The 13,383-nt window shown below is 42.3% G+C and overlaps 1 protein-coding gene and 1 non-coding gene across 6 annotated transcripts in view; both read left to right on the forward strand.

The window, feature by feature from the left end:
• Positions 1-13,383, forward strand: part of TIAM2 (TIAM Rac1 associated GEF 2) — a 237,449-nt gene that overhangs the window by 32,368 nt on the left and 191,698 nt on the right. The window lies entirely within an intron of this gene.
• Positions 4,649-4,722, forward strand: TRNAC-GCA. The gene has a single exon. It is a non-coding gene; the product is annotated as a tRNA-Cys (tRNA).

A 13,383-nucleotide genomic window follows, 5' to 3' on the forward strand; every position in this document is an offset into this window, starting at 1 on the left:
AAGAGTGTTTCCTGTTCCTGGCTGAAGAAGCCCATGGAAGTCAACTGCAGATCACTGATTGGTAAGCATTTGTTGACTTGAAGAAAATAGATCCATCTATATGTCTCACAACATTATTAGCTGGCTCTGGGGGTTCAGATGGTAAAGAATCTGTCTGCAGTGTAGGAGACCCAGATATGATCCCTGGGTTGGGAAGATCCCCTGGAGAAGGGAATGGCAACCCACTCCAGTATTCTTGCCTGGAGAATTCCATGGACAGAGGAACCTGGTGGGCTGTAAGTCCAAGGGGTCACAAAGAGTCTGACATAACTGAGTGACTAACACTTTTCTTTCTAGTCCAATATAAAATAAAACGTTTCAAAAAAAAAAAAAAGCAAAGAAAGCAGGAGAAACATAGGTGTTAAGAAAGAAAAAGAAAGTGAAGTCGCTCAGTCGTGTCTGACTCTTTGTGACCCCGTGGACTATAGCCTCTCAGGCTTCTCTGTCCATGGGATTTTCCAGGCAAGGGTACTGGAGTGGGTTGCCATTCCCTTCTCCAGGGGATCTTCCCAACCCAGGGATTGCACCCGGGTCTCCTGCATTGCAGGCAAAAGCTTTACCATCTGAGCCACCATGCTTTTTATTTTCTAGTTATGTTTATCATCTAAGAATGTATTTAAACAATTTCTACCAAAAAGAAAAAAAGACTGTACAGAGTTGGGCATGCTGTGTGATGCGTGTGCCTGGCCAGTTCTTGAAGAGCTCATTGACCTCGTTTCTGGAATCTTTAATGCTCAGGAGAGACATAAACAACCAGGAAGCCTGAGCTGAGTTAGTGCAGCTCCCCCTCGCAGGGAAAACCGCCTGGGGCTGTCTTGCAGAAGCAATACAATGTCTTTTGTTGTCAAATTCCTTGAGTTATGAGAAGTTAAAGCTTACTCTGATGGTAGAGTATGGTTACTGCTTAAGTATAAGCTCCCCTCAGTGACCTTGGAACTGAGCTGGTTTTTTCAGGCCTTATGGGCTTACTTGTGTCTTGTTCTGGGTTTGGTTTTGGCTCTGCAGCTGTGGATGTGTATAAAGTGAATTCATTTCCATATCCATCTTAGGTTTCTTTATTTCTGGCTTCTGTTTTGAAGGAGTGGTTTTGCAAACAAAGGGATTGAGAGAAAAAAAGGAATCCAGTTTTTGCTCCTCACCCCCCTCCCCCCGGCATATAAATTTATTCTGAGATCTGCATTCTTTTCCTCTTTGTTCAAGATGTCTGAATTTGACTTGGATTTACTTGCAGTTACTGCAGGAAATGGACTTTGGAGGAAAATCTGAGCCTGGGGGTGGATCTCAGCTAGAGATGCTGTCTGTACCTGGCACTCTTTAAGACAAATCTTAGCTTGGAATGAGATCCAAGGTGCCACCCTCTGCCAAGATGCAGAATGTTGAGGGGTCGGTGTGAGGGACCTTTATGATTAGAAGTGAAAGAATTCTTAGGAAAATTTGCAGTTGAGTATCTGAGAGTTGTCTTTCCATCACAAACCCATGTTCTTTTCAGCTCCTTCCGCCCAGGACTGCCTGGTCGGCGCGCGGGATCACGTGCAGGTGGAAATGGTACCACGTCTGCATGTCCTCTGTTGCTCTTGGAGTGTGATGTGTCGGTCGACCTCCTAGCCTGAAGGCAACTAGAAGTGAATGGTCATAAGCGGCCAAGCAAAGATGAAGAGATATTTGCAGTCAATAAAGGCAGGTGTTGGAGAGGGAAATGGCAACCCACTCCGGTATTCTCACCTGGAGAATCCCACGGACAGAGGAGCCTGGTGGACCACAGTCCATGGGGTCTCAAAGAGTCAGACACGACTGAGCGACTAAGCACAAAGGCAGGTGTTGCCCATCAGTCTTTAGAGGCCGCCTTTTGTGGGGAAAGTTCTTGTGTTGCTATACACTCGGCAGTAGTGAGATTCAGCCAGCCTTCCTGGGAGGCAGAGCTCCTTGTGAACGTGAATAGGTTTGTGCTTTTGTTCATCACATCGAAAAGTCCGAAGTGAAGCCTTAGACTGTCCTGCTCCATTAAACCACTTCCTGAGATGCAGATCGTTGGATTGTGTGGTAATTTCTCTGGTCCTCACTTACCTTCATCTGAGAAGTGAAAGGATAGGAGAAAATATTTCCATGATTCTTCATCATCAGCAACATCCCCATCTTGTTGACTTGTAGGAGTCTGCGATGCCATCAGCTCAGTCCTGCCAGGAGGACACGAGCTTGGAGATGGTGAGGAATTCAGCCGTGGGGCTGGGGTTTGACCCAGGCTGATAGCAGAGCACATGTTCTTTGGACCACGCCAAGCTTTTGTTTCCCAGGTAGCTCAGCTGGTAAAGAATTGCCTGCAATGCAGGACACCCTAGTTTGATTCCTGGGTGGGGAAATTCCCCTGGAGAAGGGATAGGATACCCACTCCAGTATTCTTGGGCTTCCCTGGTGCCTCGGATGGTAAAGAATCTGCCTGCAATGTGGGAGACCTGGTTCGATCCCTGGGTTGGGAAGATCCCCTGGAGAAGGGCATGGAAACCCACTCCAGTATTCTTGCCTAGAGAATCCCATGGACAGAGAAGCCTGGTGGCATACAGGCCATGGGATTGCAAAGAGTCGGACGTAACTGAATTGACTTAGCTTGCACATGGGCTTTTGTTACCTTCAGCTACATAGTTCTGGGGAGAGAACTTATTACTGTTTTCCTTTATTATGAGGTAAGTAATTGAAGAATAAAAAGTGAATTCTATATCTGTTTTCTGAGAGTTGATAGAAATCTAGAATAACTGCCTTTCTAGCTGTTAGATTTAAGTACCAATATCTGAACCAGAGAATATAAGAGCTCACAGACATAAAACAACATGATATAATTTTTTAATCTCAGATTTTTCAGACCACAAATTTCCTGGAAGAGACTGTATATATATATATATTTTTTCTTGAGAGTATCATAAAAGCTGGGTTTAGGAATTGTCTTTAGGTGGCAGATGGACATGTTATGTTTGATCACTTTAATGTTTTTGCTTTATAGGAAAAGAATCCTGCCCCTAACTTGCTGTTATATTTTGGTCTTCAGGGGTGGGATCTTATGAATTTGCTATTATAGTAGACCGAAATCTATATATAGGGACATTCAAATTAAATGTGGTGTAAATCCATGCCTTTAAAAAAAGAAAGCAATTACTACGTTGGAAAGCCAAGCTATAAAAAGTAAGTGAAATCATAGGAGAGCCAAGACAGGATTTCATTTTACTAAGCCAGTGGCCCTGACTTTCTTTTCCTTTTGGGTACTGCAGGGACAGAGTAGAGAATACAAATGTTTCAGAATTAGGATCTTAGACCTTTATAGGTGGTCGAACTTTGGAGGGCTTCCTTGCTGGCCCTCATCCTACAGATTGAGATGGATCTGGCAGGGTGAAGGGCTCAGATACTCAGCTTGTACTTTGTTAAATGTCCTTTTAGTTATTGAGCATCCCATAGAAACTGTTTTTTCTTTAAAAAGGTTATTTTTTATTTAATGTGTCTCAAACACATTGTAATACTTTTTCGTCAAATTAAAATTAATTTCCTGGACAGTGTATGCATCTTTAGCCCCTGAAGCTAGACTCCTCCCAGCCCATTTTATCAACCACATTTAAAAACCTATCTTCAGTGCAAGTACACAGATGCGTGTGGCCCCTTGCTCTTACCTGCTTCCACCTCCACCCCCAAAGAAAAAAAGGGAGGGAAAAGAAAGACTTTGGGGACCCAACTGAAAAGTACTTGGACCTTTCGCTGTTGGGTGGTTTGGAAGGCAGCCTCTTTGGCAGATGTGAGAACGAAGGACATTGAGCATTAACTGGTCTATGCATTCTCAGCGATCCTGTCTCAATATAATCGGCTTCTTTTATACGACTTTGCTCCACAGAGGCGCCTCGCAGCCCTATAGAGCTCTGATAACAATAGGTTGGATTTCCACCTGGGAACATAAAATAGCTCATATCCAGCATTTTGCTTTGTCCTCTGACGGTGCTCCATGGCTTTGGCTGGGTACTGGATAAAAAAGAGCCTCTAATGCGGGGAATACTTAAGACCGGGGGAAGCTGTCACATCACAAAAGTCTTTCCCTTGGGGACATGTTCCACATTTCAGATAATAAAAACCTTTATTCCAAATGCAGATGATCTTGGCATCCTTTCTGACCTGCTTTCCCCAAGCTCTTCCCAAGGTTCCCATTAAGAACCCTCATCTGTTTGTGATGGGAATCGAGTGTTTCTCACCATTCTCCGCCACCCACCCCACCCCTACCTCCTCTCCCGGAGTAGAATATGACTTTTCCTTGCAGAATTCACTGTGGTTAACTGTCACACCCAGGAGGGAACAGACGAGCGCTGAGAGAGGACTGGAAGTGTTTTTGTAACAAAGAGGCTGCCCGCTGGAGGTGGAGGCCTCCAGGCAGGGCTGGTAGCTTCACAGGACTGACTCAGCCATGACGCGGATGGCAGCCTCCGTGGTCCCTGGGCCCCGGTGCCAGTCTCTGCCCGTGGAGAGGCTGTATCTTGGCTGCTCCCGTGAGAACCTAGAGGTTAAAATGGATGACTGTTGATGCTGGCATGGTTTAAGTGTGGACTCGTCTCTCCTTAGGGACTTGGTGAGAAGCTCTTGGACTTCCCCTGTGGCTTAGATGGTAAAAGCATCTGCCTGCAATGCAGGAGACCCAGGTTCGATCCCTGGGTTGGGAAGATCCCCCCTGGAGAAGGAAATGGCAACCTACTCCAGTACTCTTGCCTTGGACAATCCCATGGACGGAAGAGCTTGGTAGGCTACAGTCCATGGGGTTGCAAAAAGTTGGACACAACTGAGTGACTTCACTTTTTCGCTTTCTAATAAGCTTACACGCACCTTTGGTACCATTTGTATTTGGGGAGAGACCAGTGTGCTGCTGGGTTTTCATGAGTGAAACTATATAATTCAGTAGATTTGGGAAGAAAACAACTTCCTTGTTCAAACATTGGTTGTTTTAGCACCTGTCTTTTCTTTGTTGCCTTGAAATGCCACCTCATGTTTCTAAATCACCATGCAAGTTTGTATCTATTTCAGGACTTTGAATGTTTCTGTTTGGTAGCAAGCTATTAAGATTATAGTAGATTTATATCAGTAGAATATGGTGCTGTCTGATAGGGCGAATACTCTCATTTTTTTCTCAAAATATTTTTCTGGGCTATTCTTTACAAAATTAGTCATCCAGATGAACTTTAGGATGAACTTTTAAAAATCTATTTGCAATTGCACTGCATATATTGTAATTTAAGTTTGAGCTCTTGTGATTTGAATCTTCCTACCAAGACTGTCAACTCAGCAGTGGCCAGAGGACTGGAAAAGGTCAGTTTTCATTCCAATCCCTAAGAAAGACAATGCCAAAGAATGCTCAAATCTACCTCACAATTGCACTCATTTCACATGCTAGTAAAGTAATGCTCAAAATTCTCCAAGCCAGGCTTCAGCAATACGTGAACCGAGAACTTCCAGATGTTCAAGCTGGTTTTAGAAAAGGCAGAGGAACCAGAGATTAAATTGCCAATATCCGCTGGATCATCAAAAAAACAAGAGAATTCCAGAAAAACATCTATTTCTGCTTTATTGACTACGCCAAAGCCTTCGACTGTGTGGATCCCAATAAACTGTGGAAAATTCTGAAAGAGATGGGAATACCAGACCACCTGACCTGCCTCTTGAGAAACCTCTATGCAGGTCAGGAAGCACCAGTTAGAACTGGACATGGAACAACAGACTGGTTCCAAATAGGAAAAGGAGTACATCAAGGCTGTATATTGTCACCCTGCTTATTTAACTTATATGCAGAGTACATCATGAGAAACGCTGGGCTGGAAGAAGCACAAGCTGGAATCAAGATTGCCAGGAGAAATACCAATAACCTCAGATATGCAGATGACACCACCCTTATGGCAGAGAGTGAAGAGGAACTAAAGAGCCTCTTGATGAAAGAGAAAGAGGAGAGTGAAAAAGCTGACTTAAAACTCAACATTCAGAAAACTAAGATCATGGCATCTGGTCCCATCACTTCATGGGAAATAGATGGGGAAACAGTGGAAACAGTGTCAGACTTTATTTTTTTTGGTCTCCAAAATCACTGCAGATGGTGATTGCAGCCATGAAATTAAAAGATGCTTACTCCTTGGAAGGAAAGCTATGACCAACCTAGACAGCATATTAAAAAGCAGAGACATTACTTTGCCAACAAAGGCCCATCTGGTCAAGGCTATGGTTTTTCCAGTGGTCATGTATGGATGTGAGAGTTGGACTGTGAAGAAAGCTGAGCACTGAAAAATTGATGCTTTTGAACTGTGGTGTTGGAGAAGACTCTTGAGAGTCCCTTGGACTGCAAGGAGATCCAACCAGTCCTTCGTAAAAGAGATCAGTCCTGGGTCTTCATTGGAAGGACTGATGCTGAAGCTGAAACTCCAGTACTTTTGTCACCTCATGTGAAGAGTTGACTCATTGGAAAAGACCCTGATGCTGGGAGGGATTGGGGGCAGGAGGAGAAGGGGACGACAGAGGATGAGATGGATGGATGACATCACCGATTCGATGGGCATGAGTTTCAGTAAACTCCGGGAGTTGTTAATGGACAGGGAGGCCTATTGTGCTGCGATTCATGTGGTCGCAAAGAGTTGGACACAACTGAGTGACTGAACTGAACTGAACTGACCAAGACTGTCAGAATTTTTCAGATCTTCTTTATGTCCTTTAGTAAGATTTTAATAGGTTTTTATTATAGATATTATGCATTCTCACTAACTTCCAATTATTTAGTAATTTTTGCTGGTGATGGAAAAAGGATTTTTCCCCTCACTTTTTTATTTAGTACCTAATGACTTTATTATTAGGTATTATTATTTTAAATGAATGAAAGTGAAAGTCACTCAGTCATGTCCAATTCTTTGTGACCCCATGGACTATATAGGCCATGGAATTCTCCAGGTCAGAATACTGGAGTGAGTAGCCTTTCCCTTCTCCAGGGGATGTTCCCAACCTGGGGATTGAACTCAGGTCTCCTGCAATGCAGTTGGATTCTTTACCAGCTGCTGCTGCTGCTGCTAAGTCACTTCAGTCGTGTCCGACTCTGTGTGACCCCATAGACGGCAGCCCACCAGGCTCCCCTGTCCCTGGGATTCTCCAGGCAAGAACACTGGAGTGGGTTGCCATTTCCTTCTCCTATGCGTGAAAGTGAAAAGTCAAAGTGAAGTCGCTCAGTCGTGTCTGACTCTTCGCGTCCCTATGGACTGCAGCCCACCAGGCTCCTCCGTCCCTGGGATTCTCCAGGCAAGAGGACTGGAGTGGGATGCCATTGCCTGCTCCCTTTACCAGCTGAGCCACAGTAATTTCTAAATCTCTTCAACTTTAAATTCCAAGAAGGTAAATGGCAAGACACGGAAACTCCTTGGGCCTTGGTTAATGACAAGGCCCTGGGTTTGGGATCCTCTTGCCTTTTAAGTGGTTATTACTCATATGTAGAAGCCTACTCATTTTGTCTACTCATGGTATGGTCCTCTTATTGAACTTGCTTAATAATTGCAACACATATTCATCTGACTATCTTTGATTTTCCAGGATATCATATCATCCATTAAAGTAGGAATAATAATCATTCCTCATTTCCCTGGTGGCTCAGGCAGCAAAGAGTCTGCTTCCAATGCAGAAGACCCAGATTTGATCCCTGGGTTGGGAAGATACCCTGGAGAAGGAAATAGCAACCCACTCTAGTATTCTTGCCTGGAAAAATCACATGGATGGAGGAACTTGGTGGGCTGCATTCATGTGATCTCAGAGGTGAACACGACTGAGTGAGTAACACTCATTTCTCAGTGGTTGCTTTAGGGTTCATGAAAGGAATTGGTAGCCTTTCTGTCTTTTTCTATACTCAGGAACTGGATGTAGCATAAAGATTTGCTGCTCTTTGAGAGTTTCATCCTTATTGCCCATTAGAAGCAAATGGGGTCAAAGTGATCTTTGTATTACTTTATAATAACTTTCTAAAGTTAGAGCTTGAGAAAAGGAAAGCGATGGGCTGGGAGCTGGAGAGGGATGATGAAAGATTGGGGATGGGATACGAGGCCGGTTCTGATCCAGAGGGAGAAGCTGATAAAATTGTTTCTAGGGAGCCTTTTGGAGACTGGTTGTAATATGCAAGTAGAGAGATGGTCCAGGCATAAGACCCCCTGCCCACCAGACCATCACCCTCTCCCCCAATTCCCACTGCTCACCCCCCACCCCCCTGTCTATCCCATACCCCTTCTGGCCCTCGAACTTCTTTGAATGTCATTTCACGTAGAGGAGCAAACCCACAACATCTACTTTATTCCTCAGTTGCTCACAGCCAGCTTGCAATGAATCTTACGGTGTTTTTCCTAGACAACAAGAAAGAACATGAGGGTGTGAAAGTTAGAACTGAACCTTCTTCTGTAGGTAAGAACTTGATTTTTCAAAAGTCTTGCGATGGCTGCTCACATTTTATTACTCTGACCCCTGAGGTTTCAGTTGGAGCAGGAGTGCTGACTAAGGCTCTGACCCTGGCCAGCTGTGAGAAGGATTTAGTTGATGATCTCTGCTTTTGTCCTGCCTGCACGCCCCAGGTCTCTTGGTACTGTCTGTCTACTGCTCAGAGGCTGTTGGTGGAGGCGCTGGGCGCCACTGGGAATGCTCGCCATGATTTCATCAGATTCATCACGTGCTTGTGGAAAAATCTGTTAGCTGACTTGCCCTCACTTCTGTGGAATAATGCTCATTTGTAAGTCTTGGAAGAAAGCTATGTTTCTATAAGGGGGGACGTTAGATTTTGGATCCCCCTGTTCACAATGAGTGTTTTTGTTAAGTGTGGCCTTGAGTTTAGGGCTCAACCAGGAAGAGTCCAAACTTCCAAATAATGAGATCAAACCTCTCATTTCAGCGTTTGGATTGAGATCCATGCTGTCTCTTGTTAAGAGACCTGGGAAATGAGTCATCTCTGGCCTGGTAATGATGTGCAGTAGACTGCCATAAGATTTAAAATTTGAGAATGCGTTCATGGTTTTAGTAAAGTGAGTTCCCATGAGGGTTTTGTCCTCCCCGATAGTTGTGCTTTCTTTCTCATATGTGGCTAAGAGTTTTCTTTATTTTTTTCTTTGCTACCTCTAAGGTCCTGTGTGTTTTTTTTTTTTAATTGGAGGATAATCGCTTTACAATGCTGTGTTGGTTTCTGCCTGGACAACGTGAATAAGCCATAGGTATACATATGTCCCCTCCCTCTTAAACTTTCCCTTCTACCCCCTACCCAAGTGGTTTTATTGAAATGTCAAACAATTGTATTCACAGGACACCTTCTTCTTACATATTTAACCCTTTGGCAGTGTGCTGGAAATTCTAGCGTGAAAATGCGCATTTATAAATACTTCCCCTTGTTAACTAAGTTAGCTGATTAAAGGTGGTACTTGATTGTTGTATTGATTTCTTTGTTTTCGAATGCATAGGTACATCTGCATGTGTTAGGTATATATTAGAATTAGTCAAGTCAAATCCAACTGCATCTTTATATGTAATCCAATCACTGCTGCTATGTTGAATTATTTTTTCTATCTTACAGTTTATCTCCAGTTTTTAATTTGTTGTCTCAAATTACAAAAGAGTTTTTGAAAATGAAGAGATGGTTCATCTGGATATGATTGTGACTCTCTGGCCTTTTAAAACTAAGAAGCTGCATAGCGTATATTTAAATAAAAAGAACTAAATGTTTCAGATTTCTGTCATAGACTTAAAAATTAAAACACAATATTATTAATTTGAATTCTCTCATTCACTTTTCTTTTGGTGAAGTTGAGAGAAGGAAAGTTCCTAGGAGTAAATATCAATACATATTTATTAATAATGTTAGTGATCTACAAAAATTTATTTTAACTCATATTTTGGAAGTATATGGGGGAGATCAGGGGCTATATTAATTCAGATAGAAGGTTCACTGCTCTTGTAAATCCTGGAAAAAACAGAAGAGTCTCTCAAAACATACAATATATTTTATAGAATATGAAATATACTTTATAGCCATAGAAGATCCATGGGATGGGGGAATGTGTGTCAGTGAAGTTTTGCTAATGTGAGAAAGGAAGTTATGTTCAGGTAGAACAATCTAAGCCATTTTGCCAAATTGTTTTCCTGTTCCTGTGTGTTTTTTCCTTGTACACATGTGTCTTAAACCTGCGTGAACCTGCTTTTCTGTGGACAGGAATTAAAGCTTGGAAAGATTACACTGTGATCCTTTCTTCACCACCCACTCACCATGCGGTCCATCAAATGGACCATTTAGTGGGTCGCCATCAGAAAAACACAGATGCTGACAGTAATCTATGTCATGAGTGGTGTTAGTCATTAAATCTTTGTTTACACACAAATGAGATAAAATGGGAGTATTGAGGCATTAGCCAAAATAATTTAGGGAGAATTCTTTGAGCGTGAGAATTTTTTCCTTTCATCTCGCACTTCTTTATCTCTTTGGGATGCAGGAGATTTTATTTTTAATATTAGTTATATATGGACTAAAGAAATTTTTGACATATAAGAGAATCATTTCCCCTAAAATTTTCTGTCTTTGCATTTAAGAAAGCTATGTGTTAAGTTATTGCCATTTGAAACTCCAGGACTGTAGTAGTTTATTTGCCTTTCCTCTTTGTGTTGGTCATGTTGGCTGTGGCTGTTACATTGTATCTTAAACACACATTTGGTCAAGCCAGTTTTGATTTTCCTGGTTCCCAGGTCTCTTGGTTCCCTTACTGGGAATAGGCTAGTACAACTGGGTCCCTTTTTGTGTACACGTGTATTCACGCCATTCTGGTGACCTCAGGATCTCTGGCACTGCCTCAGCCCTACTTGAATGTAGCCCCAAGAGACCAAATATTGTGTGGTTACGACTGTACCATTTCTGTGATCTTTCAGGAATTGTGGCTAAATTTTCTAATACTACTAATTCCCTCAGGGCAACTGGCTTCTCTCTTCCAGGCAATAGTTAAAAAGATAAAATGTAGCCTTATGTTTCTGAACAACCTTATCTGTGGCCTCTAGTATCTGTGGCTTAAAATATCCATTTTATTGTGCGATACTCCCTAATCCTGTAATTTCCATAGCCCCTTGGTTCTGAAATCCAAAATAGAAGCCCAGCAAGTGCTTCAAGTTTAAAGATAACAAGTTAAAGTGTAGAAAGCCTCAGCTTCTTATTTAAAACTGTGCCAGATATGAGTTATACTCAGAACAAGAAATTTCATGCAGAAGGTTGTTCTCATGCATCTTTCTCAGAGTAGCTCTGTCTACTTTGAATACTCGTATCTCTTTTCTGCTCCTTTTTTGTTTTTAATTTTATTTATTTTGTTTTTGAGCGTGCTGGGTCTTCATTGCATGCAGCTTTTTCTGTAGTTGCAGCGAGCGGGGGCCACTCTCCAGGAGGGCTTCTCATTGTGGTGACTTCCTTGTAGGGCGTGGGTTCTAGGATGCATAGGTTTCAATAGTTGCAGCTCCGGGGCTCTAGAGCACTGGCTCAGTAGTTTTGGCACACAGGCTTAGATGCTCTGTGTCTTGTTGGGTCTTTCCAGATGAGGGGTTGGACCTGTGTCTCCTGCACTGGCAGGCGGATTCTTTACCACTAAACCACCAGGGAAGCCACCTCTTCTCCTTGAAGCATCTTCTGCCATTGGCTTCAGAGTCAGCCCCTTTCTCCTGGCCGCCTTCTCTTTTTGCTCATCATTCCTTTCCAGCTGCCTTCAGTTTCTCCTTCCAGTTCTCACTGTCAAATTGATGTTCTCTGTAGGGAACCATCCCGGATCCTCTTCAGTGGATAATCATGTTTTTGCCGAACTTCACCCACCATTTATGCATATCATTACTGCCCGGTTAATACACCTCTAGTTAAGACTTCATTTCTGGATTCAGTGATTTTAGTTTCCAGCTTGATGTTGTTAATTTGAATGTTTGCCACACTCTTCCGCTTCCCTGATGGCTCAGACGGTAAAGAATCTGCCTGCAATGTGGGAGACCTGGGTTCGATCCCTGGGTCAGGAAGATCCCTTGGAAAAGGGAATGGCAACCCACTCCAGTATTCTTGTCTGGAGAATTCCATGGATAGAGGCTATCGTCCCTGGGGTCGCAAAGAGTCAGACAAGGCTGGACATGACTGAGCAACTAACACGTTCACTTTTCACTTTCTTTTACACTCCTACAACTCACTGCGTCAAAAGGAAAAAGCCTTTTTTCTCTCAGAGTTATTTCTTTTCATGGAGCTTCTGCTTCAGAGTGTCATGGAGTCTGAGAGTCCCATGTTTGAATTCTGGCTAAGTTACGTAACCAATTTTTCCTCTCTCATCATATTGGCCAGCACCCCCAAGAAGATAATGTTGCCTTGTTCCTGTTCTCGGGTAGAAAGCATTCAGTTTTCACCATTAAGTGTGATGTTATCTGTAAATGTTTTTGTATATGCTCATCATTATGAAGACTTTTTAAAAATAAATTTAAAAACATTTTTATTAGCTAATTATGAATCAATATTTTTAATATTTAGAGAATCTCCACTGACAACAACAAAGCCAAAATCCACTGTAAGGAAATTTAAGAAAGTTTAAAATTGTATTTCAGTGAAACTGGCAGGGGTCAAAGAAACTGTCACCGATGAAGGAAAAAAGATAGAGTATGGTTTGGAAGAAATGAGCCTATAATAGTAGGTACTGATTCTTCATTTGCTGAATGGGTGTGCCAAACGATGCAAATTTAATTTGGCTAACATTTTATTCTTGGCATTAAATCTTTCTGCTCATAATTTAAATAAATCAGGAAAGACAGAATAATTTTGGAATGTTGCAAATACTGTATTATTCCTGTGTGCATGTATAAAGAGCATCACTGGAATTGTAATATCTGAGAAATTTGAAGTTTAATTTAGTTCCCTTTTTTCATTATTAGGAAAATTAAACCGAATTTAGTTCCAAAAGAGGCCTCTGGAACAGCCTGAAAGTTCTTGTCCTCATCAGAATCATATGTTAAAGCATGAATCTTGTTAATACAAATGACCATTCAGTGGACCGTGGTTAATTCTGGGACAAGGTCTTATACACAAACCTTGCTTGATTGCTGTAGATGACCTTTGGAAGGCTATGCTGGTAGCAAGAATGTACTTTGTAAAAATAAGATTTTTGTAGTTGGAATTGTGATTTTCCTAGAACTTGGAGCTTATGTTCAGTGTTTCTTAAATTGTTGATTATTATTATTATTTTTGTAAATGTATCTGGGCAGGTGAAAGAAAGAATAACTGTCTACAGAGTGTGCATTATTTAGGTCTTTTAGGTGTGTGGTTGGCTGGGTCTTTTAGGTAGG

Source organism: Cervus canadensis, chromosome 33 (genome assembly GCF_019320065.1).
Source record: "Cervus canadensis isolate Bull #8, Minnesota chromosome 33, ASM1932006v1, whole genome shotgun sequence".
NCBI lineage: Eukaryota > Metazoa > Chordata > Mammalia > Artiodactyla > Cervidae > Cervus > Cervus canadensis.